Genomic DNA, 24607 nt, shown 5'->3' with positions numbered 1-24607 from the left:
ACATGCACACACCACATACATGCATGTATACTCATACATATACACATGCACACCACACACACACAAACACAGATCCAGACATCACATGCATATACACACTTATATGCACATACACATATCACACAGCACACACGCCACACACATATACACACCACACACACACCCTACATACATATCCACACACCTTCCAGAATGTTCCTCACCCCAGGGTGTGCCCAGACCCTTCCCCATGTTGGCTGAGTACACCACAGTCCACACACTTGGGAGTCCTTTCTGTTCTACCCAGTAGACTACAAATCCTGGCATGGAAAGATCCCCCCCACAGAGGCCTCTCGGGTTTTATGGGTCCCCGGACGTGCTCACAGAGGCGCTGCCTGCGGGTCAAGTGGAGGCCCGGGCGGGGGCTCCGTGGCCTGCTGGGGAGCTGGGAACCGTCCAATTTTCCTGCAGCAGTTTTTACTAGATGGAAATCCAGAGGCCTTGGCCACTTCCATCCATCATAAAAACACACTTTATGTAAACAGAGTCTGCGCCGATGTGTTTTCCAGCGCAGACGGCTGTTTCCAGTGCGGTCTGAGCGTCCCCGGGCCTCCATAAAGCCAGGTGGGGTGGGGGGGCATCCACCCAGCAGGGGCCTTCCTGAGCTATAGTGGAGCCCTAGCAGCCCGCCAAAAACGCCCCATTGACGCGCGCCCCCGCAGGAACACAGCACCCCAGCCCCGCCCCGCTCCCAACCGCGGCCCTGGAGCCTGGCAAGGAACGCGAGCTGCAATAACAAACTCTTGCAATAAAAGCCATCTGTACAAGTGCCAATTATCCCACTCAAGTGACTCTGTTCCAGCGTGTTCTGCTGACAGGCGAGTTAGGCCTCATTTTAATAGGCAATAAAATGTATTATTAAATAATTAGTAGCTAAGAAACAGAAATTAGAGGCCACTTCCTTCCACACGCACGCCATCACGTCCTTCCGTCAAGTGACGTAAGCCAACCTGGTGCTCTGACGAAGACGGACAGACAGACACCCGGGACAGCCATTCACTGTAAGACGGTCACAGAGATGGAGGCAGCAAAGGAATCTAGAAAGTTCCACCAAATTCTAGCTATGTCTGCTCTGCAGCTGGGTCCCGGAGGAGCAGAAATTCCTTCCAGCGGCTGCTGGTTGTGAGCACATTAATTAAAGCGTTGGAGGTAAAGGAGTATTGATGTCTGTGCGGCTCCCTTCCCCCACAGGTAGTGTCTGCTACTTGTTCGGCCCTAAAGGTACTGTTGCACTAACTGGAAAAAGCCCCACCAAGACCAATTAAGGTCTTTACTAAGAGGCTGGAAGAAGACAAATGAAGGCAGAAAGCCCGATTACAAGGAACCTTTGTACAGATGTAAAGCAATTAGCCCTGTCCCGGGGGAGGCCGGCGGGTTGCAGGAACGCATGGTTTTACAGCCTGTCTAAACTTGGGACAATCTATCTTTTTTTAGGTTCAGGAGAAAAGTGAACCCTGTATTAGTGTCATATATCAGCAGCTAGTGCCTGCGACTGAATCCCCCAAGCATGCTGCAGCCATTGAGCTGCTCAGAGAGGCTGGAGCAGGATGGACTGTCACACACAGCCTGAAGGCAGAGCGGCCCAGGGGCAGATGCCAGGGATGTGGGACACAGGACATGGAAGGTCCCTGGGGTCCCCGGGAGACTCTCTGGAAGACATTGAAGGGGGTCACTGCCAGGAAGGACAGGAGGTGGTGTAGACAGGCCAGAGAGGGCCACCCAGCAGCGGCCACTCACTGTCCCTGTGATGTGGTGAACAATGCACCCGTGTGTCCACTCAGATGAGCAGGGTCTCTGGAGGCACGGTGGCTGTGAAGGGGCAGGCATCTTGGCCCAGGCCACTGTCATTCAGGCACTGAGACATGGCCAAGCTGGGAATGCTGTGTGAGGATCTCTGGGCAGCTGGGCTGAGCCAGGACAGGAGCAGGGCAGGAGGCAAAGGGCCTCCAGCAGCCTTGCAGAAGAAGAAAGTGGGAATGAGTGAAGCTGGCTTTAGGGATCTGCCATCCATGGCCTATGTAGGGGAACAGGCATTGCCTAGCACATATGGACACACACACACACACACACACACACACACACACACACACACACACACACACACACACACACACACACACACACACACACACACACACACACACACACACACGCCGAGAATGAGGCACTGTACACAGATACTCTTTCCAGGAGCTGGCCGCTCACATCTGCAACCTTGGCTACTCAGGAGGTTGAGACCCAGCGGATGGTGGTTCAAAGCCAGCCTGAGCATGCAAGTCTAAGGGATGCCATTTCCCAAATAACCAGCAGTAAGCAAGAGGTGTGTATCAAGTGGTGGTGTGCCAGCTGAGCCAGCAAGAGGGCTTGAGTTCAAATCTCAGTACCCTTCAAAAAAACAAAAGAGAAAATCCATGTGAAGCCAGTAACTAAGGCTGGCGCTAAAAAAGCACTCAGTAACAACTAGGTGGATGGGTGACTACTACTTTTATTAATCAACCTCAAGTGAGAAAAAAAAGAGTTCTGATTTTCCTCAAGTCACATGCTGTATAAAAGCAAGAGCAGCTGGCTTGGAATCCTAGCCTCCCAGGAGGCTCAGCTCTAAGGATTCCAGCTCAAGTCCAGCCTGGATAGACAAATCTGTGAGACTCTGATCTCTAGTTACCCAGCAAAAGGGCCAGAAGTGGACCTGTGACTCAAGTGGTAGAGCATGAGTCTTGAGCAGAAAAAGGTAAGGGACAGCACCTAGGCCTTGAGTTCAAGCCCCAGGACCAATGCCAAACATTCTGTGGGGGGCCCTTCTGTCTTCAGCACTGCCTGGAGCCACGGGGTGGATGCTGAGCACCAAGCACAATGCGTTAGGAGGGTGCAGGTGTCAGCAGGTATGTCCTCCTCTGAGTGGGCTGGGCCGGGGCGGTGAGGGCTGAGCACAGGCAGCACGCAGCACACAATGCCCCATGCTCTCTCAGGGCAATTAGCAAGCACGCCCAGCTTCAGGTGAGGAACTGCTAATTGCACAGATCATTGTGATTTTTGATAAGTAATAACTCACGCCGAGGAGCAGCATTAAAAACTGGTGGCATTTAACATTCAACAGAGAAATAATTAACTTTGAAAGTTAGCCAGTGAGGGGAAATGCCAGGCAGGATGGCGACGCCGAGTGCTGACAACAAGGGCTATGAGGGACATTAATTAGGTACAAGCAAACATCTTCCCTAATAGCTGGTGTTCTCATTCCCCAAATGTCAACAGTGGATATTAACACCAGATGCCGCTCCGCGCTCCCCGGACGGCGCGCTGCACTGCCTGCTCTGAGGACAGCGTGCGTGGCCGGGGGAAACCCACGGGGACCAGCTCCATCTCCTCCCCTGGATGGGTGGGTGGAGGATGGAGCCTTCCAGGACCTTCACGGAAGCACAGGGGACAAAGAACAAGGAAGGTGGCCCACACGGGGCACTGCTAGGCCTGGTGTGTCTCCCTCCACTGAGGGGAGCCCAGACTCCCACAGGCAAAGCCGCTCCTGCACGAGGCAGCGGTTGGACCATGTGCCACCTTCAGGGGAGCGGAGAGGCCACCATCCAGGAGGGGAGCACAGCCGTAGAAAACTGAGGCCATTCCAGAAGCATTTTGGGTTATGTAAAAATCCACTCCCCTTTTATTAATTTCATGTTGCGCGCACGTACGCACATGTGTGGGCACTTGACCTCAGGGCCTGAGCACTGTACTATCGCTATTTTGCTCAACACTGGCACTCTGCCACTTGAACCACAGCTCTACTTCTGGCTTTTTGCTGCTAGTTGGAAGAGTCTCACTGACTTTTCTGCTGGGGCTGGCTTTGAACTGCAATCCTTGGATCTCAACCTCTGAGTAGACATGATTATAGGCCAGTGCCAGACTACATTTCATTCTCTGCTCATGCTTTGAGACAGGGATACAAACGTTTATCCAATGTGAGTCTTTTTTTTTTTCCTGGCACTGGGGACTGATCCCAGGGTGTTGGCACTTGCAAGACACACACTTTGCCACTAAGCCACATCCCAGCATTGACCACACTGTTTTGCAAGCAACCACGGCCGAGCACATATGCAGCTACCTGTGGACAGCATGTGCCACACAGCCTGACAGTGACAGGACTGCCCGTGTCTTCCTCTGTGGTCTCCATGGCACTCAGCCACGCGGACAGACATGAACAAGCACTAGAGATCACTGCAGGAAAAGCTCTCAGAATGAGATGCCCAGGGAGGAGGGGTGTCTGGAGGACTGGAGAACCAACGGAGCCCACCCAACCTCAGGGCCTTTGTACATGCTGGTCATGTGCAGCCACCTGGTACTTCTGCTGTGTTCTTGTGGTCAGCTAAGCCATGATTGTTCATCAGAGCCCAAACTGAAAACGCAGCTTCAGGAGGGCTTGGCCCATTGGCAGTGGGGCCTCCACCGCAGGCCATTGTTTCTCCCTTGTAATTTTTACACAAGAAACACCCCATCATGGACCAAGTGACCTCAGGGCCCTTGGAAGGCCCACCAGCATTTGTCCTCCACCCAGCTAGGAAAGAACGTGCATGGCGCAAAACCTCAGTCAGAAGACTGCTGGCCACAGGTTGTTGAGGCTCTAGGGTGGACACTGTCCAGTGTGGTCCTTAGGGATAGCAAAAGACACCCAGGTGACCGTGGAGATGGGCTGCTCCTAGGGCTGGCCGCACAGCAGGGGTGAGGAGTGTGTGCTGGGGGAGACCACCGTGATGGGTGAGTCCATGAACGCCTTGTGGAGTCTGCCGTTTGCCCTGGGGCATGGTGGTGGGCGGCACCATGGCCTCTGACACACGGGAAGCAGTCACACCATGCTTAGGATCACGCCTCCCGGTGTTCACACGGTAGCTGCTGGCTGCAGCCTCCCTGCCCATGGAACGGTGGTTTTTATTCAAGTGGAGCTGGCCAGACTCGGGAGGACCCACACCCAGGGTTCTCGCTCACAGCGGAATGTAGGCCTAGAAGATAACAGGAATGTCAAGGGGTGTGGTGGAGACTGGTAGCAAGAGGAGGGTGGAACAGATATGATCAGAGTACTCTACATACACATGTAGAAATGGGATAATGAAGTCCATTAATACTGTGAAAATAGGTTGGGCACTGGTGGCTCATGCCTGTCATCCTAGCTATCCTCAGGAGGCTGAGATCTGAGGATCACAGCTCGAACCAGCCGGGATAGGAAAGTCCATGAGACTTCTACCTCCAGTCTTCCCAGGAAAAGCCAGAAGTGGTGCTGTAGCTCAAGCAGTAGAATGCTAGCCTTGAGCAAAAGGAGCTTAGGGACAGCACCCAGGCTCAGAGTTCAAGCCCCAGAATTGACACAAAAACAATTGTAAAAGAAATGAAAGAGGAAACAAAAAAAGACTATCAGGGTGGGGTGGGCTGAATGTAAGCAATGCCTCTTACAGCCATATGTGGAAATGTCACAGTGACACCTCCCACACAGAGCAGAGGCCTTCTACCTTGGCCTGTCCATGCCAAGGGTCTGTGGTCATTAGTAATGTCGGAAATCTATTACACAAGTAGATTTTAGGTGTCCTTCCCACACCCAGAAGGGGAATGTGGAAGGAGATAGACAGGTGACATTGCTTACTGTAATAATCATTTCCTTGTATATAAGGATACGGAATATCAAACTAGTATTATTTGATTACTTATACACATTAAGCGGTACACTTTAAATTTACGTAGTTTATGAGACTAGTTAATTCTACCTGGCCACCCCATGGCCCTCAGTCCAGCACTGGGTACCTCCTGTCCCGCACTGCCCTGTCCAGCACTTGCCCTGAGCTCAGCACACAGACCTGCCTCAGACATTGCTTCCAAGTGCAGTGGGGCCATTGGCAGTGGCCGACAGCAGCCACCTCACCGGCTCCAGCTCTCTGACCCAGGGCTGATGGGTCCAGAGTTGGTTCCCTTCCCACTCAGTGGGGGCTGGTGTGACACCAGTGGCCTGGGGACCGGGTGGCAGGGTCCAGGCCACTAAGAAGTAGAAAGAGATTTTTTTTACTTCAGCAATCTTTGCTGATATACTTTATTCTTCCCCCCAGAAATGAACTCTTTCTTGAATTCAGAAACCCTAAGGCAATATAAGATGATTTCTGTCTGTCCATCCATCTCAAAGTATCCATTATGCATAAGGCAAGAATAGGCACCACAGGAGGGGGTGGGGAACCATAAAACAAGATCTCAGTCTTCAGAGGATGATTATGTTACAGTGGAAGAAAGCGAAAGGCAGCTTGCCAAAGGAGGCACTGACCTCTGATTTTCTAAGGATCAATTACACTCTGGTTTTGAGCGCTGAGATTTTAAGCATTGTAGTGCCAATGACTTAAGCCACAAAAAAGTCCTTAAACTACCCCTGCTAAGTAATCATCTTTGCGATGGTTTTTGAATTTCCCTTTGATCAAATCCAGTAAGACGTTCCAAATATCATTTATCCTTTACCAATCAACCCTCAATCTCTAAATCCCGGCTTTTACTTTACTCGCTCATGAAAATTCTATTATTCAACTGCTGATTGTGGTGGTCTCGCTGTGCACCAACCAGCAGAATCAGAAGCCCAGCAGCTGCTCGCGCAGTGCCCACGTCACCACCCTGGGCTGGGTCGGGGAGGGGCAGGGCGGGCTTCGCGCACAAGCCTTGGGCCTCAGGGCCCAGGGCCCAGCCTGGGATTGATGTGCCAAGTCACTGAGCCTCTTCGGAGAGGAAACACCGGTTGACACTAGTTGACTCTGTTCCATGTGTTCTGGAGGAGTGCAGCACGCCCACACTACTGCTGTGTGTGTGTGTGTGTGTGTGTGCTGTATTGTCCCTTTATCATTCTTTAACTTCTTATGATTATCTTTAAATAGTCGAACAAAGGATTTGCCATTGAATACATGCATCAACATGGACTGTGGACCGTTCTCCCCTCCTCTAACCCAACCCATCTCATGTCCTAGTCCTGTTTTCAGCAGTGTGTGTGGCGTGCGATGACCAGTTCCTGCCTGCTGCTGTGCTCTCCGTGCGTCTGCCCACGTGTCCCACCCCGCCAGGCGAGGTAGGGCTGGGCTGTCCAGTAACTGCCGGCACGGGTTACAGCAGGAGAAGTCTGCTGTGCGTATGCACACACATATCCCAGTGTGGCTGTGCATGCATGCATATGGTCCTGTGCATGTTTTCATATATCAGATTGGATTTCCACACGAGGGAAGCTGAGCCCTGCCTCTCTGAGCTGGCTACTTTACCATCTTTTGGGTCCAAGTCCACTAGTGGCATGGCTGGGTCATGGGAGGGAGTTCCATGTTTGGTTTTCTCAGCCATGTCCACACGGACTCCCAGAGTGCCTGTACTGTTTTGCATCCCCCCCATGGTGTACTCGGCGTACCGGGTGCCTTTCCCACCAGTGCCAGCCTCTGTCTTTCTCAGGCTCCAGACACTGGCCACTGGCCAGAATGAGATGGAAGTGGAGGTGTTTTGATTTGCATTTCTTTTTCAGTCTGGGACTCTAGCATTTCTTCACATATTAGTCATTTTTACTTTTCAACCATACTTGTCATGAAGTTCTTTAACAACTGTGTTCTCTGTACTCCTACTCTGTGCTCTCCATAATGAAGATGTACTCATTTCTTCTTGATTCTCCTCTTTCCTTACCTCAAACTCAGGACTTCATACATGCAAGGCTGCTGTGACCCCTGAGCCATGATCCCGGCCCTTGGAGGTGAGGTCTCACTATGGGTTGTAGGGGTTGACACTCATCTCCACATCCAGGTGGTGGAGATCACAGGGGTGAGCCACCTGGCCTGGACTGTTTGCTCTTTAAGTGTCAAGCAATACTTGCAGTGTGCAGGGGCTCCATTCAAATGGGAAAACAACTGGATGACCCTAAGTTTATCACCTTGCTTGCCAATTACTGGTGAAGTGTGCCATGGCCCAGTCATCTCTGCCTCCGAGGGTGTCCCAGACCCCTTCCTCTCACATCCTGCAGCATGACTCAAACAGGGGGCTTGGGTTTCTTCACAGCCACTCTTCCTCTGAGCTCATGAGGAAGGATGAGTGGGGCAGCTCCCCGAGCTCTGTGTGGCCTAGAACTGACCCTTGCTATCAATAATGATCTAGAACACCCACCAGGCCACGGGGGTAGAGGCATCTCAGAGCTGCAGACATAGCGTAAGGAGAGGGGGCCTGGGAGCCTTCCCTGGGACTGTGAAACAGGACACGGAGGGCTATGCCATGGGACGTGGAGGGTTGTGCCGTGGGACATAAGAATGGCACCATGGGACGAGGAGGTAGCCTACATGATGTGGATACTCTGGACAGAGGGGGATTCACGTGTGGACAAGGAGGAGCGTTTGTGAGATTTAATCATGCTGGTTGGAAAGGCACATAGGTTACAACTCACAGACTGTTCATTTCTGGAGTTCTGAGTTGAGCCTGCAGGGATGATGCTGGTATCACAGAAGAGGAGCGTGGCATTATGGAGGAGCCACAGCTGGGGAGGAAGGAGCTTCCAAATGCAGAGACTTGCAGAGCTCAGTGGCTCATGCCTGTAATCCCAGCTACTCAGGGGGCTGAGGTCTGAGGATCGCCCAGGCAGGAAAGTCCATGAGACTCTTATCTCCAATGAACCATAAAAAGGCCAGGAGTGAAGCTGTGGCTCAAGTTGTAGAGCACTAGCCTAGAGCACTAAAGCTCTAGTGACCAGGCCCTGAGTTCAAGCCCCAGAACTGGCAGCAACAACAACAAAAAATAAATGGTGACACTACAATTGGCCACAGAGTGAATTCAGGGCACCATGCCGAACAGCCACATAACACAGGAATGATGGGGAATGTTTGCTAGGTGATTTGAAGAGGCCACACGAAGCCCTTAGTGGCAAGATGTGCCATGAAAGTAACGCCCCCCCCCCCGAGGAGAAGAGTGCTGAGGAAATGGAGGTGAACTCTTGATGTCAGGGGAGGTGACTTGTGGCCCTGGGAGAAGCAGGTGGCTCTGTCCCAGAGGACACGGCCAGGAGTTCGATGTAAAGAAAAGCCACATAGAAGACTTTGCAGATGGAAGCTGGCCCGACATCACCCATCCCGAGGCCCTGCGATGTCTGACTCAGCGGAGTGTCGTTCAAGCCATACCGTAGCATCCTCTGTGAGGGTACCACTTTGGGGTGTTTTCTGACTGCTGGCCGTGAGGAAGAGGGGAGGTTGGAGGCAGGGGCAGGTTCACCGGACACACAGCTTTGTTTTCAAAACCACTCAGAGTCAAAGGCTCAGCACTCACTCATCCCCTGTGGGATGGCGTGTGCACCAGAGAACTGAGAGGAGGAGCCTGAGGTCCCAGCGAGTCCCGGCGAGTCCCAGCGAGCTAGGCTCAGGACGCCTTTAGAGAGACTCCCTCTGGAAAACACCCCAACTTGGGTTTTCAGCAGGGTTGGTAATTTTATACTTTATCAAGTGGGAAAACTTCCAAAACGAAATGGTTTGGGGGAGAACCATACACTGGCCAAATGTCATCTTTGCTTATTCTTGATAAGCCAGCTAAAATGCCTGCTCATTCTCAAAGGGGTCTACGTCATATCGATCATCTTTAGAATAAGGTCACTGAATTTAGAGAGCCGAGGAGACGGTAACCCTCAGGGCGTGTGAGACGATGGGGCAGTATTTATCTGGCTGGAGTCTGATGTTCCTAATCTACAAGAATACGGATGTGGCGGGCAGGTAAGGGGTGGCTTTGCTCTGGCCCTGGGAACAGTCCAAGACTGTGAGACCCAAGGAGAGCCAGCATCAGAGTTGGGAGGGGGGTGGCTGGCCCTTCAGGCTGCTTTGTCTCATTCCTTCTGTGTTTGCTGCCCTGAGTTTTGGTGACTTTAGCTTAGAATGTTTCTGCTGGGCCGTGTCTGGCCTTTCAGCTGGGCTCAGCTCTGCTCTTCTTCCCCTTCACCCATTCTTTGACAGAAACAGGTTCTACTTCCAAGGTGGGGGGAGGATGCGGCGGTGAGGCTGTCGGGTGGAGGACTGGGTAGTGAGGCACAGGTGTAGGCTCATTTTCAGAGTCTAGCAGAGCCAACTGTGACTGACCGCACACCCTTGGTTGCCCTCAGTGAGCCGGTTCTGACAGGTCTGGTCCAGCAGCACCACCACTCTGTGCTGCCCACAGCACCAGTAGCACCTTCCAGGGTGGAGGACGGGGTCACCTCTTCATGCTTCTCTCCCACACTCCTGACCTGGCCTCAGTATCAGGATCCTGTCCAAGCAGCACTCCCCAAGCCTGCACTGTTGGAGTACAGATCTTGCTAGTGCTATACCATCACCCCATAGAAACACACCCTACCTCTGCTTTATTCCTCCAACTCCTGCAGTTCCCGAGGTCTCGCACTTGTGCATGACTTTGCCATGGGGTCTCTGCCAGAAGCAACCCTTCCCCTTCCTCCACACCCACCACCACACACACTCAAGCACTTATCACACGGCATCATGGCAGCTCCAGGTAACAGCTTGGTGGGACAGATACCCACTTCCTGGAGAGCACCACAGCGTCTTGCCCATAGCCCTGCTCAGCACTCACTCAATACCTGTGTGTACATTCTCTGGAAGCCAAACTTCAGCACTTTCCCCATTCTCCTCTAATCAGGATCCATCCCAGGGTCCCCAGCTAAACCGGAAGCCCTCTGCTCCGGGGGTAGGTCGCAGCCAGTCAGGCTGCACACGCCTCTCCCCACGCTGTGCCACAGGGGAAAAGTTCAGTTCAGTTGCTGCATAAGGGACAGCAAGGAGCCCAGTTAAAACACTTGTTAAACATCATGGATAGATGATTAAATATTCCCTCTTTGTTTGCTTTAATTAACCATAATTAAAACATCACAGGGAGCATGTAGACTCTATTTGCATACACTCCATAGAGCTGTTTAAAGAGTTGTTGGATCTTGTCCTACCTCGGAGAGTCGGAAGGTTCCTAACACGAGTTGCGAGTTGCGACTGACACAGTGCCCACCCCTCCTGCAGGAGGCAAAGCTGCATGTAGGCTATTTTAAAAACAGCGAAGTCTTCTCCGCCTTGGGTGGGGTTCAGAATGATGAGAAGATGCCAGCAGCCAGGGCTGAGGGCCTGGAGAGCGGGAGATGCCTCTCTGTGCCTCGTGGCAAGGAGAAGAGGATAGGACAGAGGAGGGAAGGCGGTGGGTCAGGCAGGCCACAGTGGTGAGTGGGCCGGCCGCCGGGGATGGGGTGAGAACAGAGCTCACTGGACATGCGGCCTCCATGGGGCAGAGCTGAAGAAGAGGCAAGTGTTCAGCCCAGCATCTTACCAGTACGTGTGCAAGGACCCACGTGGCAGTTGGTGTGACATGCTCCACCACCACAGGAAGTGCAGAAAGGGGCACTGTGGGCTACTTGTCTCCCTGCACTCCCTCAGACAGTAAGTGCTCCATGTGCATGTCCCCAGAGAGGAAGTGCTCTGCATGCATTCCCCCTCCAGAGAGGAAGTATTCCAAGTGCACTTCCCCCAGGGAGGAAGTGCTCCACATGCATCTCCCCGCCCCCACAGGAAGTGTTCTTTGTACCCTTGGACCGCATGCCGCAATTACAGTTATGGAGATACCCAGAGCTGGTTCACATGAGAGTTAGGCACAGGAAATCTGAGATCAGTCCCCAGATGAATGTGATACCTGAGAGTGACTTCAAGGCAGAGGGAGGAAAGACAAAGCTCTTTGAATAGATCTGGGCCCTGCAGAAGGGGGCTGGCCCCAGGCCCCACATGGTAATGTGCTGTGAGGGTGCTCCCCCTCCGGAGGGCAGCCCTGTCGACTGCGTCTGTTCCAGGCGCATGTCCCAGGTTGATAATGAATGAGATCCAGGGCAGTGCTAACCACCAGTGAATGCATGTTTCTAAGCTCGTGGCCCAGTGAGACCTGCATGGCAAGTCTCCAGGGCATCCGTCACTTCCTGCCCACGTCTGTGCGCAGGAACACTCGCCCAGCCTCGATTCTGGAAGGAGGCACTCTGAAAATCCAACATGCCACTTGAAAGCAAGGCCAAGGGCACTCTTTCCCAGGCATCAGATTGGTGTCACTGAGGTGATTAGACTCTTTCCTGATAATTGCACTAGAAAGAACTAATTAGAAAAATCTACCATTCAGCTAATGAGAGCTGGGCCCTGACTCTCTGAGCGTTGAACTTCTCAGGTTGTAAAACAACACAGGTTTTCAGCTTCCTCTGAGAAAGCTGTCCCCATGCTATGTTCCGGGAACTGTCACCAGTCCTGTGTAAACTCCGTTCCTAGCAGCCCTGACCCTGTGTCCCTGGAAGCCAAATATGACAGAGCAGGGGCCATTGACCCGCAGCCAGCCACGCTGGCTGGGCCAGTGCGGATTATGGCTGGGCCATATTCCACCACTGCATCTTTCTAGGTGTCGCTGGGCCTTTGCTCCTGGGGCCTTCTTCTGGAAGCTGATGGAATGAGAATAATGAAGAGGTTACTAATGAATCAGGGGTCCCTATTCTGTAGTGAACTCAACATAGTGGACAGTGTGGTGGAGGGAGGCGCAGGGGATGAGGAAGTGGGCCGGGTCAGGAGGAGGCCCCAGTAGAGCTCCTCCAGGAGGAGTCTGCATTTCGCAGGGGTCATAGGCCCATAGGCTAAGGCCCCCCTGGACAGTAAAGTCACTTGGAAAGAAACGCGTCTGCAACCGAAAACACATACGACAAAACTTTTCCAAAAAGACTTTACAGGCCTCTTGGCAGGCACTAAGATGGAGTCTGCTGCAAGACACAGTGTGAAATGAGCAGAAATGGAAATGTGGAAACTGCAGCCTTGGAAAAGCAGTGCTGGAGAGAATACTCCCACAGCTCCCGACCCCAGGCAAGAAGTTTTCAAGGAGTCAAAGATGTGAGTTCGAATACACCGAGGGGGCCAAGCCTAACTCCTGCCTGGCCACGGAGGACAGGAACGAGGCTGGTCAGCCTTCCAGGAGCCCTGGGCGGCAGAGACTGCTGCAAGTCGCATGGAGTCTGAATCTCCCTCAGCTGGACTCCCAAGGTTTGGGATTCTGAGGTTTTTGGTTTTGTTTTTAGCACTTCTAAGCAGAAAGTATGAAATGGTGGAGTCATAGTCTGCATTCTGTGATTCACCTGAGAAAAGACCGTGAGGTTCTGGAGGAACACAGGGTAGCTGTGGCATGGTTTGGCAAAAAATCTAGACATAACACCTCCTCGGTGGACCTCTTTCCTTCCACGCATCTCTCCTAATATCTGTGCTGCAGTGAGTGATGAACTTCTCTCCTGGCATTTGTATATGAATCTCCTCCATGTGTGTGTGTGTGTGTGTGTGTGTGCATACGTGTGTGTGTGCAGGTGTACATCCTTTATGGTTATGAGGGCAGCAGGAAAGGGACCCTGCGCCACAGCTCAGCAGCCAGTGTGTGCCTGGTTCTTACCATTTGCCGGGGAGGTAGTGGAGGCCCAGGGAGAGGATGGAGCCTCAGCCCTGCAAAGCTGTGTGTTCTTCCCACTGCTTCCTCTACCTTCGAGTACTTCTGGCTCTCTGTGTCCCTGGGTGGGATAGCTGATGTCCTCTGCCCCCCTTGACCCCATCAACCCTTCCCTCCCCCAGTACAAATGAATCAGAGCCCTTGAAAGTCTGCGGCTAGGAGAGAAAGGGCTCCAGGGATTTTTTTCAGAAGTTAAATTCCCAGTAACACAACACAGAAATGGGTTTAAGCCCCAAGGTTCTTCCTACCGCTGCCTCAAGTCTGGGGTTTATTTCACCATAGAATTTCTCATCTTGCCCTCCCCTCCCTGGACCACCACAAGAAGAGCCAATCCCTGTCCACCAGCGGATCTCCAACGACACAGCCCAGGTTCAGTTTCATCAGCCAGTCACAAACCTCGCCATGTAGAAGGCCTCGGATCTTCGAGGCCACGTGTCACTTTAACAGTTGAGCGGTTTTGCTTTTTACACGTGTTGGAAGACCTAGTTACAGTCACAGCCCATAAAGGTGTGCCACTATCTTTTTTATTTTTATGAACACATAATCTTTATCAATGCAGTAGGTGGCCCAGGGTGAAGACACAGATTCTAAGACGCAGTGTTAATGTTGCCTCGCTGCAGAAGAGCTGTGGGAGGGAGAAGTAAGCATTCACGGTGTGTGAGTTGGCTCACTGTTTTGCAAAACAGGAAGCCTGATGGTGGTGCTGGTAACCTAGTAAAATGGATACAGAAAACATACACAACTATGTTGAAAATGGTTTAAAGATGATTAAAAGACTGTAGTAGATATTTATAGCATTGCTTCTTTTGTCTTTAAAATGAAGAAAGAAACAGATGGGAGAGGTGGGTTAGGTGGGGAGCCTGGCAGAGGTAGGGCGGGCCTGGCTCTCCAGGAGATGGGGGTCCTGGAAAGGACTTCTGGCCTTCTCCAGAGCCCAACACGGTAAGCTGTGAACACTCACCCTCAGTCCGCAATACAGGGCACTTTCTCACCGGCTGTCACTGAATTCCATGGAAGGCTAAAATACACAGCTTGCACGTGGGCTTTGATGTCTCCAGCAGAAGACACAACCACATGAACCAGGCAAGTGTTCACTATATTTCCTAATGTCTCCCTCCCTGGCTTTGAAAGGGATACTCTTGCTTCTGGACAAGACAGTGTGCACTGAGCCTAGCACCGGCTCTCTAAACCCAAACTACAACCCTGCTGCCCGTTAACAGTTAATCCTCCAGCATGCAATTAGGCATTGCCTGACAGTCACACACATTTCAGGACGGTGTTTCGTGTTTGCTTCCCTTTCAAGCCCTCTACTGGGGGGCACTTACTCTGTCAAATCTGCTATAGTAATCAAAACACTGAAATTACTCCTTTCCACACTAAATATACTGGAACTGGTCGTTTGATTAAATGTAGAGCAGAGAGTGCAATTTGCTAAATTACAAGTATTCTGAACATGTAAATATAGTTTAATTACTGCAATTAAAGAAGATTACTGGAGATTGGCAGATGGGAATGTAATGCTGTTTTAATTAGAGTTTTTAATGCACTGTAACATAAGCATAATATTAACCCTTTATCCTAGAAGAGGTAGCTGGTCTTTGAAAAATTAGCATTTAAAAATGTATTACAGCTACTGCTTCATAACAAGACCTAAAGAGGTGACACTCTGATGGGAAGCTCATTGTGGAGGCAAGCCACCGCTTCCAGGAAGAGAAACTGAGGCAAGGAACAAGAGCCAGTGTCTGATCCTCATGGCAGTGATGGACAACACCTGGTGAGAGTCCCAACTGTGAGCACGCATGTACATGCTCATGCGTGAACACAGGTGTATGCCCTCAGAGAAACACATCACATGGGCCGTCTCCCTCCAAGCAGAATGCTACAGAGGGTACCCAGTGGAAACAGCATTTGCTTAGCATGCAGGAGGTCCTGGGTCTGATTCCTGGCACAGAATTCTACCACAATGCCTTGCTACAAAAGATCTCATGAGAACCTGTGTGCAACAACACGTAAGTTTTGAAATTATGTGTGTGTGTGTGTGTGTGTGTGTGTGTGTGTGTGTGTGTGTGTGTGTGTGTGTGTGTGTGTGTGTGTCTCGGTTGTGGGGCTTAAACTCTGGGCCTGGGCGCTGTCCCTCAGCTCTTCAGATCAAGGCAAGTGCTCTACCTCTTGAGCCACAGCCAGCCCCATTTCTGGTTTTCTGGTAGTTTATTGGAGGTAAGAGTGTCATGGACTTTCCTGCCCGGGCTGACTTTGAACCTTGATCTTCAGATCTCAGCCTCCTGAGTAGCTAGGATTACAGGCGTGAGCCACCAGCACCCCACTCTGAAATTATATATTTTTAAAAATTATGGTTTATTTAATGATTTTTTTTTTGCTTTATGTGTACCAAGGAATTGAACCCAGGGCTTCATGCCTGCTAGGCAAGTACTCTACCACTAAGCTACAATCCTGACTCCTCAAAACTATTCTTAAAAAATGTGTGTGTTCACATTTGAGAAAATGACAGCATCAATGCCGCCGCCACCCATCCTATGGGAGAGAGGCCTGTTTATGATTATTCACCCTCCACAGCACAAGAGCTATGTACAAGAAATATGCTTGCAAGCAAGAGGCAATCTTTGTCATCTTGAAAGCTATCACTTGCAACATTTTATCCATTTAAGTCAATAGCCTATTAGAAATTCTAATTGAAAGTTCAATAGTCAGCGCAGAGCCTTACAATGGAGGTTGCCTTTTGGAAAGCCATTTAAAGTCTTAATCTCTTTATCATTTGGTATTTTGAAGCCTAACTTTGTTCTCGTTAGGCAGATCAATGGCATTAATTTACAAAATGGGGGAAAATGTCACCCTTCATCCTTTAAGTCTCAGCCCGGGAAGAGCCGGGTACGCGAGCGTGATCACCGCTCTCCTGTCTCAGCAGCAAGTGGTGCCAGGGGAGGCCTGACCTACAAATTTTAATTACTGCATGAAAAATTCAGTTCCGGGAGATGAAGGGAGACTGTGTAAAAGCCGGAGTCCACCCGAGTGGGCCTGCGCGGGTCTAAGTCTTCTGAGTACTTGGCTTCAGAGCGAGAGGCAGCACCATCGTTCAGGAGAGACTTGCTATGGAGCAAGACACACCCAGGAACCTAAAGACAAGAGCCAGGCCCACATGGAGGATGGCGAGGAGGCAGGGAGCTGCCGAGGGAAAGGCAAGAAGAGAACAGACTGCAACTTCATGGAGCACAGTACGCAGCATGTGCACCATGCCCAGTGCCAGCATGTCCTCATGGAGCCACAGTGTGACAGCTTCAGCCTCAAACCCCAGCTCAGCTGTGGATCAGGGAGGTCAGTAGCTCCCAGAGCAACCTTGCTTAAGATGAGCTCAGCAAAATGGGCACTCTGGGATGAAAGGATTCTGCATGTACACACATGGAGCCTAATTCATGGTGGCAGAAGAAGTAATAAAAATGTAAAATGTGCTGGGTGCTGTGACTCCCACCTGTAATCAAGCTACTCAGGAGACTGAGATCTGAGGATCACAGTTCAAAGCCAGCCTGGGCAGGAAAGTCTATGAGACTCTTATCTCCAATTAACTACTAAAAGAGCTACAAATGGAGCTGTGTCTCAAGTGCCACAGGCCCTGAGTTTGAGCCTGAGGACTGGTATCAAAAAAAAAAAAAAAAAAACAAACTAACTAAAAGAAAAAAAAAGCTCTGTTTAGCATGGAGCTTAATGCTGCTACTGGAGATGGAGCCCCAGAGCCCAGCTTTGTGCTACAGAAGCAAGAAGGACACCCTTACATCACAATGATAGAAAACGGGCATGGCCAACACCAAGGCCAGGGCAATCATTTCACATACTCGCACACGCGCACGTTACAAAGGGCAGCAGCCAGGTGAACATGACTTTCCTGTAGGGTAGCCTGTGTGAGGGGAGGGCTGGCTGTTCTGATGGGGTCTGGGTACATTTTCTCTATGGTTTAATTTTGACTTTCTTAAAAGCAGTATTGGAGATGAGATACATATAATCCCAGCACTGGACTACTTGAGAGGAGGCTAAAATCGGGAGGACTGCAGTTTGAGGCCAGCCTGGGGACACACGAGATCCCTTCTCAAATCACAACTGGCCATGAGGGCACCCGTCTGTCATCCCATTGATACAGAGGGCTGAGGTTAGGGGATGGCTGTTCTAGTCTAACCCAGGCAGCAAAATCCATTTCAACAGAAAAAGCCAGGCAGTGTGGTGCCCACCCATGATCACAGGTATGATGGGAAGTATGAAGTAGGCGGATTATGTTCCAGATGCAGCCTGGGCACAAGGCATCTTGCAGCAGACTGAGCAGAAAGGGCTGGTGATGTAGTTGCCCAATGTGTCTGGCCATGAGGCGGCTTGGCGGCTCTGAGGACCCCATGTGCCATCTGGGGTAGATGAGGAGGGAGGGAATGGGCGTGCCTGAGGACTGGGCAGGAGACAGGCCGCAGCAAGGCTAAGCCCTGAGCATACAGAGGCAGCCCCGCTTCCCGCTCTGCGAGAATGAATACGCAGGCAGGCTCACGTACCATCAGTGCAGAGAGCTCATATTCAACATGACGCCGTCTGAGCAGCCCCCATCAGCTTTCCCGGAGCGTGGCATTTTCAAAGCCCACACATCATCACAGCTTTGAATTCTGAGACACCCAAGCAGGAAACCCTGAGCTTCCATCTGCCTTCAGGATGACAGGCCAGCTGCGGCCCAAGCTGCTGTCTGGAGGAGGGCTGGCAGGAGCCGGCAGCCTGGGACGTGCGGCGCGTCCCCCGCCCACGAGTGCGCAGTCCCACTCGAGCTGCTGGCTGGAGACCAGGCCTGTCTCTGCACAGCTAGAAACGAACCACCAACAAGCGCTGGCTGGCTTCTGAATTTTGTGTTGACTGTTAAATTTTAAAAAAATCACAGGACTCATCACATGGTCCTGAGGAAATCCACCATGTTCTCTGTTGTGTATGACACCTGCCGACCAACACTTGGAGGGAAAGACTGCTAGATGGATGTGGCAGTCAACCGAGGGAAGGGAGATGTGGAGGCAGGCCAGGAGAGGACAGCGCAAAGCCTTGTCTTCAGGAACCACAGGAACTCCAGGATGGTGGATAGATACAGCCTGGAAGTCCTCCGTGGTGCATGCTGGGTCCGCCCCTCCCAGCCTGCCCAGAATGGCCTGCTGCCCAGCCTCTGCAGATACTCCATGTTCCCTGTGCACACACAATACTCCTGTGTTCCCACTCATGTGTTAGTTCTGCCCCTTCCAAGCTCACCTTTGTCCTTATCTGTTCCAATCTGACTCTCTAGCTGGCCACTTCAAATAATCAGCAAAACAAGCTGTGGATACCCATTTACACTGAAACTACTCACAAAACTAGAAGTGAAAAGAGACTGGCTCCACACAATCATTACACAGCTAGATTATAATGCAGATTGCCCACCCGTGATGAGAAGAGGGCTGATGAGTTTCTCAGAGACCGTGAGCAAATGCCAGCCTCACCACTGCTGCCTAACACTACACCACAGTGCTAGCTAGAGCAATAGGGCAAGAAAAAGAAATACAAGCCACCTCCACTGGGAGGAACCACTCCCTATGCTCAGAGAATCCAGAGCCACCAGCAGGTAAGAGCCGGGGAGAGGGTGACAGACCCACAGCATCTGCTTCTGTGTGTCAGCAATGGGCAATCCAAAGGAAATGGTAAGAAAGCAATTCAATTGACCAGTGATCCAAGGATACAGTGCTTGAAAACAATTTCACTGAAGAAGCAGAAGACTTGGCAGCTAAAAACAGTAACAAACATTGCTGAAAGAAAGTAAAGAAGATCAAAACACATGGAAAAACACTCTGTGAAGGAGACGTTGGGGTCAGCACTACACAAAGTGGTCAAGCCTACAAATGTGTTCCAAGTTCGGCTGAGATTCCATAGCCTTTGACAGAATGACAAAGGTTGTTCCAATGTGTGCAGAGTTGCTGTAAGCCCTGAATACTCAAAACCACCTTGAAGAAGAAGGAGAGGTCAGAGGATTCATACTTAGATTTCAAAACTACAAACCTTAAAAACCCAGAGTCATGTGGCCACAGGCACAGGACAGACATACAGGCAGATGGAGAAGCAAGCCCATGTGGCTGTGGTTACCTGACTTCTGACAAGGGAAGACTGGGCTGCCACAACTGGGGTTCCATGATCAAATACATCCTGTTAGACCACTGTCTCATCCCATGGAAAAGTTGATGTGGAATGGACCAGAAGTTCAACTGAGCTAGAACCATCATACACTGTTAGAAGAAAATGTAGAGGTGATTCCCCTGAGCCTCAAAGTTGACAACAGATTTGTAGGCATGATACCAAAAGGAGCAAAAAAAAAAAAAAAAGTGAAAAACAGGACTTTACTGTGTTTTGGATGTGTCCCCAGAAACTGACATTGAAGTTTAATGATCAATGCAAGAGCACTGACAAGGTTCTACAGAGAACAGTGCAGTGCATGTGTGATCCTCTACCTGGAGACCAGCCACGGCGCCTGCCCAGGGTGTCCACATTCGCAGGCCACCGGCTGCTGTCCAGCCAGCTGCATCTTCCTCCCTGAGAAAAATCTCACACGATGATTTGGAAGTTACAAAACAACTTGAAAAAGTTAGCTTTTGCATTCCCCCACCCCCAGATGCCCTTAGGTGACAGACGTACTGCTCCCCAGGCAGTTCTTTGGAAAAACAAATCTGCGCAATGCCATGTGTATGAATTTCTGTCATTTTTCTTTCCCATTACCAGCAGCCCCCAAAGCCATGCAGAAGGCTGATGGCCCTTGGAGAGTCTCGCTGGCACTCCCTTCACACAGAGTGAGCAAGGTGGAACCTTCAGAAGTGGGAAGACCACACACTAGTCCCCCAGTTGCTAATATGCACATCTCATCATCCTAAGGACAGAGGCCCCGTGTGGAGGTGCACATGTCTAATTCCAGTTACACAAGAGGCACAGGTAGGAAAATTGAAATTTAGACTGGCCCTAGGCAAAAGTGTGAGACCCTAGGGCAAGGGTGTAGCTCAAATGATAGAGCACCTGCCCAGCAGGCACGAGGTCCTGAATTCAAACCCAATCCCCGCAAAAAAGCACTGAGTGTGCGTGGGGGCCACTACCCTGCCTGGCACACCTGCGGCCAGTGCTCTGCTGATGAGGTTTCTGAAGCTTACCACACATGTTAACAAGAGGAGGCTGACCTGTTATTTTCTCTCTGCTCTAGATTAAGAAGGAAAAGTCTAACCTTGCTCAAAGAAATGACTTAGATTAATGGAAGAACTGTGGCCCGGGCTGGTACTTGGGATGGAAGTGATACCCACTCTCAAAAAAAAGTGGTTCAAATAAAAGCTGAACACATGGCTCAAGGAGCAGTGTCTGTCAAATAGCTATGAAGTTCAAACTTCAGCAATTAAAGAAGAAAGGTGACAGTGAGTTTTGTGTCAATGTAGAGGAGAAAAGGATGCCACAAAGTACCATACCCCAATCTCTGCTCCCTTCCAGCAACTTGAGGAAAACTGGGCAAGGGCTGGTTGTGTGTGCTTCCTTTGTGTGGCTAGGGGTTAGAGAGGAGGAGATAAAGCTATGCTGAAGGAAAGAATTCTCCAGGGGAGCTATTACCCGGTCTTCTGTGTGTATATGTGCATGTGCGTGTGTGTGTGCATGTGTGTGTGTGTGTGTGTGTGTGAGAGAGAGAGAGAGAGAGAGAGAGAGAGAGACAGACAGAGAGAGAGAGAGAGAGAGAGAGAGAGAGAGAGAGAGAGAGAGAGAGAGAGAGAGAGAGAGAGAGAGAGAAGATGCAAGCGCAAGGAAAACCCTGCACCTGTGGGGGCAGAGATTAGGGCTGGCCGGAGAGAAGGGGAGGGGTGGTCAGCCCCCAGGAGCAGGCTGCAGGAGGAGGGCAGCAATCAGGTCTTCAGGGAAGGTGGACAATCAGGAGGCCTAGGGTAGTGAATCAGAAGCCCAAGGAGCCTCTGTGACAAAGGAGGTCATTCGAGAGCTGTGATTGGCAGTCTGGGCCCTTCAGCAGCCGGGCAGAAAGCAGAGAGAAGCTGAGGGCAATCACACATGCACTCATGCATGCACACATGTGCACACATGCATGCACAAGGAACAGCCAGCAGCCAACAGGCTTCAGAGCCAGCTGGAGACCATGGTGCAGGCCCAAGGCCACAGACACAGCCCAGGCTCAGGCAGGATGGTGCCTCTTCCTCTGCCTCAGCAGCCTGGCCAGGCTGTCCTGCCCTCCCGGCCCAGGTCTCTGAACTTGCTCTCATGCAGGTTATGAGCCCAAAGGGCAGTGCCCTTGGGGTAGAGAGGAAAAATTTCCAAGGACTGATTTTTAATCCAGTCAGGGCAGGTGGCCAGGCTCTGTCTAAATGCAATGGGAACTGGAAAGCTGCTCAGAAGAAGAGCATCCACCCTTATTTGGGCTCAGAATGAACTAGAAGCAGGAGAAAAGCCTGTGTCTGTCTCCATGCTGTCACTGTCTCTGCTCTGCGCCATTCTCTGCAGTACTTTACTCAGTGTGTGGAATCAGGAGAGACTTGACTGGTTACTGGGAGGCTGGGGGGAAGAAGATTCCAAGGACCCCAGCACCCCAGTCTCCAGCCCCTCAGAGGCCACAGCCCGGGGCCCTTCTGCTGGGAGCCGCTCTGAGAGGACCACTCGGGCTCCCCACTCCCCAGGATCTGCTGATGGTGAGGCAGAAGCAGAGATGTTTTGTTAAACTTAAACAGACCTGCAAGTAGACATGGGTCTTATAAAATTTTAAAACCTCAGGTAATTCTATAGAAACCACTTTTACATGTCAGAGTGGGGAGGGGAGAGAGGGCATAAAGCTCCCACGTTCTGTCTGGACAGCATGTGGTGGCAGGAGGCACCGAGGGACCCTGTGGGTATAGAAGGCATGACTGCTTGTTGCCTGGTGATGCTGCAACCTGGTGACAGGTGGCAGAGGTCATACCTGGCCACTGCTGGTGGAGCTCACATGATGTTGTAATGGGCCCTTCCCCATGGTCCTAATGCCCCCTTCACCAAAGGCTGACGTCCAGCACCAGCCATAACTTGGAAGCCTCTCTCTCTGGGCCATGAGCTCACAGTGGTTGGTTAAGTTGCACATTTATGACATCATGGATTGTCCAGTATAATCATAAGACAATTCTAGCGTGTCACCTTCATCTGTTTCTATCATCCTCAAAGCCGTCAGGCCTCTCTGCAGTCTCTACCCCAGCCCTGTGGCTCCCCGCTCTGGCCCTGGTCCCCACCCACTTCCGACTGAGGGTCTATACATTCACGACTTCCTTTTTCCTCCACCTTAGGAGTCTCCCCACCACATGATGCTCTTCAGGAGTTCAAGGGAGCCTCGGTCGAGACAATGTCCATCTGACCTGATGGGTTCAGGGACCACAGAACCCAGGGCGTGATCCCTGTGGCACCAGGCCACTTCCATGGGGTCCCCAGAGCCAGCAAGTCACGGACACTACGTTGTCCCCATTGCAAATTCTACTTTATGGCCAACTGTTTATGGTTCAACCTGACCATCACAAACTTTATTTATCTTTTCAGATCTATCTTGGTCCAATCCAACATTATTTCATCAAGCAGCTCCTGTAGCCTGACCACTGAGCTCTGTCAGTGAGTAAGATGGCCCCAGCCTTCTCCTTACACCCGCCAGCCTGGGAGGCAGGGCCACCAAGTCATGCGGTGCACAGCCCTTCGAGATCACTCAGTGAGCCTGAGCTCCAGCCAGCACCCACTAATCATTCTCAGAGCTGGACTGCAGCTGGATGGGGGTCCTGTGCCTCAGCCAGAGTCTGGATTCTGCATCTCTCATGAGAATAAAACTCCAGGGCAAGTATTTTATGTCCACCTGCTTCAGTTTTTTTTTCAATTGTGGAATCAGTTAATACATGAAATGCTGGAATGGTGTTAAGCATGTAGGAAGTATTCCCAACAATGTAGCACCCCTGCAGCAATGATTAAAAAGATATGTCTTCACTACTCGAAGACACATCTTCCCAAGGCACATGAGGAATTGGGTAAGATGCAGAGTCTGCGTCAACAACCAGGCTTGCAGTGAAGGAAACATGGTGGACACAGACACAGGGAAAAGTACCTGTTCATCTCAAAAAAATATACTCATTGTTTAAAAAAAAGATGAACAAGAATGGACGCAGTGCCCAGCAGCGACCATTCCCAGAGTGACCTGGAGAGCTAGCATCCAACAGGTTGGAACACAAACCGCCATCACGTCTCCCTTCTGTGGGGCCTGCTTGCAGGACCAAGCCCACCCATGGGGGCCTTCACTCAACCCCATGGGGCAAAGGCTCAAGGGCAGGGATGGGGAGAAGGTGTGGGATGCAGGGGAAGAATACAGGGAGCCAGGATGAGGTCCAGTGGCTCCAGCAAGCCTGTACCTAACATATATTGCAGTGCCCAGTGCTGGACCCTTTCCAGGCCTGTTTCAGCTTACACTTGCTTTTGGCAACCAACACCTGAGTTCGCTTCTGATGGTTTCCTTAGGATCATAACACAGGCATCAGAGATCAGTGCCCTGTCCTGGCTGAAAGCCAAGTGTGGGGTGGTGACACCCAGCTGAGACCCCCCACTTGTCTGCCTAATCTGCTCCCCTGTTTTTACAGGCACATGTGGAAAATGAAGGTTCAGTTATTGGGTTTTTTTCTATGATTAATTGTAAGGTCACTTCATGAGGAGCTAGCCTTGGTTTAACCAACCATAACTGTCAATGTAGCTCTCACCAACCATAACCACCGACATAGCTCTCAACACACTGCAGTAGCCCATCCCAGGGACTGCTCTGCTTTATTTTACACCACACACAGTATGCAAGGAGCAATAACTCTGCTCTCCTGGCCACAGATGAGGAAGCCTTTAGCCAGAAGTGGAAAATGCAATAGAAGAAAACACGAGAGAAGATAAGTCTGAGCAAGGAAAAGTAGTTCCTATGTGGGGAGAGCATCCGTGGGCTGGAGCCACGCTGAGACGGTGCAGACAATAGGCCCGTGGGCTGGAGGCACACTGAGCAGGCGTGGGTGGCCAGCCCATGGACTGG

General features: G+C 51.2%; 1 protein-coding gene and 1 long non-coding RNA gene across 13 annotated transcripts in view; both read right to left on the bottom strand.

The window, feature by feature from the left end:
* Nucleotides 1–24607, bottom strand: part of Auts2 (activator of transcription and developmental regulator AUTS2) — an 836783-nt gene that overhangs the window by 261571 nt on the left and 550605 nt on the right. The gene's annotated exons all lie outside the window — the stretch shown is intronic.
* Nucleotides 14024–22643, bottom strand: LOC138836910 (uncharacterized). The gene is made up of 2 exons (XR_011375121.1): nt 22499–22643; nt 14024–14232 (listed from the first exon to the last, which is right to left on the bottom strand). It is a non-coding gene; the product is annotated as an uncharacterized lncRNA (long non-coding RNA).

The sequence above is a fragment of the Dipodomys merriami genome, unplaced genomic scaffold (genome assembly GCF_024711535.1).
Source record: "Dipodomys merriami isolate MVZ:Mamm:240054 unplaced genomic scaffold, mDipMer1.0.p SCAF_26, whole genome shotgun sequence".
Taxonomy (NCBI): Eukaryota; Metazoa; Chordata; class Mammalia; order Rodentia; family Heteromyidae; genus Dipodomys; species Dipodomys merriami.
This window is presented reverse-complemented; position numbering and strand designations above follow the sequence as displayed.